The sequence below is a fragment of the Papaver somniferum genome, chromosome 3 (genome assembly GCF_003573695.1).
Source record: "Papaver somniferum cultivar HN1 chromosome 3, ASM357369v1, whole genome shotgun sequence".
Lineage (NCBI taxonomy): Eukaryota > Viridiplantae > Streptophyta > Magnoliopsida > Ranunculales > Papaveraceae > Papaver > Papaver somniferum.
Window position 1 is genome coordinate 145,839,459 of NC_039360.1, and position 3,741 is coordinate 145,843,199.

Genomic DNA, 3,741 nt, shown 5'->3' on the forward strand with positions numbered 1-3,741 from the left:
TTTTATTTGGTGGTCACGATGCATTTTTGATTTGGTGCAACTCTGACCCGTCCTGTCCCGATGTATGCTAAGAATTTTTGATTTGGTAATTCGTATGTTGCTTTCTCCCACATCGTTTTAAACGAATCACTTAGGATTTTTGATTTGGTATGGCTCGGCTTCTCCTCGCCCCGTCCCGATGCATGCTTAGAATTTTTGATTTGGGATAACTCTTTCTTTTTTATCTGGTTTGGCTCGGCTACACCTCGCCCCATCCCAGTGCATGCTTAAGATTTTTTATTTGGTTTGGCTCGGCTACATCTCACCCCGTCACAATACATGTTTAGGATTTTTTATTTGGTGGTCACGATGCATTTTTGATTTGGTGCAACTCTGACCCAAACTTATTCACTTTAGCATCAAAATTTTCTTCTTAACCAAAATTTACTTCAAAGTTATGAAAGCTATATAAGGGGACCAAGTTATCAAAGTTAGATACACCCAAAGCTAAGATAACTAATCCTTCTTGTTTTCCCGTCCTTATAAAATTAAATTAATTGCGAGTCCATGACATACCAGGTTGTCTATAATATTTAGCAGGGATGCAAACAATGACATTTAATAATCCGTACAGAATAGTAATTCTGAAGCAAAATAAACAGGACATTGTGTAGGCTGCTTACATTTTTGAGAGCCTAGCTAATCCGATACATAATAATTTGTGAGCTACTTACAATTCTTCAACCCTGGGCTCACCAGCATAAACTTGAAAATGTGAGTCACAAAACATCCATAAATAAGGCGGTTATTACGGTGAACATGAATTCAAAAAACACAAAACCAAACCAATTGTCGAATCAGTGAAATGATATACATGCCGATACCCATAGAATGAGTGAATTAACTAACACCACTAAGGCAAGGCCCGACATCAAAAAAATCAATAGAACAACTATAAGATTAGATATAACATGTATGATGGAGTTGAATGTCTTGTGATCACCAAGTATGCAAATTTGCAGAGAGGACATGCTCGAGATGAAACAGAATCTCGACCTCTAGAATCAAAATAAGTAAAAATCGCGGGGTAAATGAATGGTGGAGATAAAAATGTAAACTGTTATAATTCCAAGTGAACACAAATCATAACCAATTTTTTATTGGATTATATTTTCAGGAGACACTTCATAGAAGCGGGTAAGCCATGTCATCCATGCCATTACCCTGGCAGTGGTTTGATATCAATACTTTGTACTCAAATGTAAGGTGGTCTAATATATAGTTAGTCATCTAAAAAGTAGAAGAGAAATATCAGATTAAAATCTACGCAGCCTATCTTCATATTATAAACCATGCAAGTCAAACAAAAACTGATAGATCTCTCAGTGATGCTACTAAAGTAAACTACCAATACTCGTTAATCAATTTTCTCAGTGATGCAAGTCAGCCTATCTTAGAATGTAATATGAGGATCAGTCATCCTAACGACATTTAATTGGCCTAGAAAAAATGTTTACGAAGGGATGTTTCGACAGAGGTATGATTTGCACCTACAAAGGCATCTTTCTCTTCAGGGAGCAAGCAAAGTCAGTGATAAGAAATTATTCTGGTGGCAAACCAAACAACTTCAAAGGGCTAACTCTGATGAGAAGGAAAAATCATTGACCAATATTCAAGGGTGTGAACTATCAAATAATAACCAACAGCTCAACAACTATATGAGTACTGCGCAAGTGAATCGTTAAGAAATGTTTAAGCCAAGATTTATGATGCAAAGTTCTTACCTTCTTACCGACTTCCTTCTCTTTCTTTGCTAAATATTCTTTATGCTTTCAACTCCATGTTGCAAACTTCTCTTTACGCGTCACCCAAATGCCAGCTAATAATGAGGATGTATGCTTCAGAATATAGATCTCTGCATGCCCAAGTGAAGTAGACCAAAATCAAAAAACTTTAGTATGTCCAACATTGATGGTAAATCAATGTTGAGTATAGCTGGTCAGCTACGGTTCAACTGCCACTTAAGACCACCAACACCACCAGCCTTCTTCTTTTCCAGGCTCAAACTGTAATTACGGCGAGTCCGTAATTTGTTTCTGAAGAACACAAAGTACAAACCAATAGAAAACAGTTAATGGGTTCTTCTAATTTGAAGAATCTAGAATGTTTCCATTAAATAACTTACGAAACAAAAAAAATGTAAAGAAGATAAAGGTACCCAGAGTGAGGAAGCAAACTGTTCGTATATATTTATTGACTAAGCAAAGCCCCTCCACTGGCAACTCTGCATAATCTGCTTCATAATGCTAGTATCTGTCGTGGATTTATTTATTAATGATGATCAATTTATTTATCATATTCTTATGAAGTGCAAAGAAAAAATACTAACCATGCTCAGTAGCATTTGCTATATCGATAGCAGCATCAATTTCCGCTTGGCTTCTTTCCACATGGCCTATCCTTTGTTCTGGCACAGGTTTAAGAATACTTCGCTGTAGTCTGTTATATGGTAACTGCATTTGTGGTTGTAAATTCCGGTAAATAAATTTCCAGCATATTGCTGTAATCTAAATCATTTCAGCATTCATATGAAAATCGAAACTTTGATCCAAAAACGAAAAAAAATAATTAAAGTTTAAGAGAGTAGCAAATTTCATGGCACAGATAGAGCTTTGAATACTGTTTCTAAGCCTTCTTGATTGACTGAGTGTCTCTTAAAAGACCCAGAAACTACAAAACAGAAGCATAAACAACTTACCTAATGAAACAAAAACAAAAACAAAATTAAAAAGTGAACCCTAATAAGATTAATCAAAATAGAGATGATGATGATCAAAATAAGAACCTTTGCATGCTTATACTATTAATTATTGTAATTAGATGCTTATACAAAAACATAAACAGCTTACCTATTTACGCGCTATGTAATCAGATGTTTAGCTGTCATATAAACCAAAGCTTGATCGGTGAAAGAAAATAGGCCTCTTATCTTGTTAGGGTTTGCTGAATCTTCCGCTGGTTGCGTTGGTTGTAGGTTTGGTTTTAGGTTTTATTCGTTTTAGGGTTTCCCGAATCATCCATAAACCTAAATCTGTACAGGAAAAGAAGAAACCTCTCGGAAGTTTTCTTTTTTTCCTCATCAAGTTTATGTTTTTTTGTTTAGTGTTTACTTTTTCAGGATTTGGATTTTTTTGTAACTCCTTGACCAATAGAGTGTCGCCAAGTGTCCTCTCCAGGTTTAACGTGAGAACTCTTTTCTCAGCGATTGTGGCCCTCTCCAGGTTTAACGTGAGAACTCACTATTTTCTCGTTGAACGGTGACGCTCACCATTCAACGTGGGGGCTTATATGACTTAGAATTTTAAAGGAGTTAGATTTCGATCACTGAAACTTTCTTAGAGGATGACAATAGCCGTTTTCACACACTATTAGCATCAAAGCAATTTTCAAGTTATTGAAATAATCATAACGAAACATTCCAAGTCTACACCAAATGATTGTATCACACAAACCATGTAAGATGTTACTCGGCAATTTTCACATGATCATTTTTTGACTTTCTTCAAGAATATAAGATGAACTTGGTCGAAGCGAAAGCTTGCCAACACATATTCCGAGAAATATGTAAGCGAGTTAAACTCAACTCGAAATCTCAAATGTGTATAATAGAAAACTATATTGAAATACGACTTATGTCTCAATATAGGAGATAGAGTAGAAATAGACTTTCCAAGTGATAGATGAGTTTTATTCTCCACATAC

General features: G+C 35.6%; 1 long non-coding RNA gene across 1 annotated transcript; it reads right to left on the reverse strand.

Moving 5' to 3' along the window:
• Positions 1–582: 582 nt before the first annotated feature.
• Positions 583–3,122, reverse strand: LOC113357626. The gene is made up of 4 exons (XR_003363735.1): positions 2,889–3,122; positions 2,369–2,492; positions 2,198–2,292; positions 583–2,075 (listed from the first exon to the last, which is right to left on the reverse strand). It is a non-coding gene; the product is annotated as an uncharacterized LOC113357626 (long non-coding RNA).
• Between the last annotated feature and the right edge of the window lie 619 nt (positions 3,123–3,741).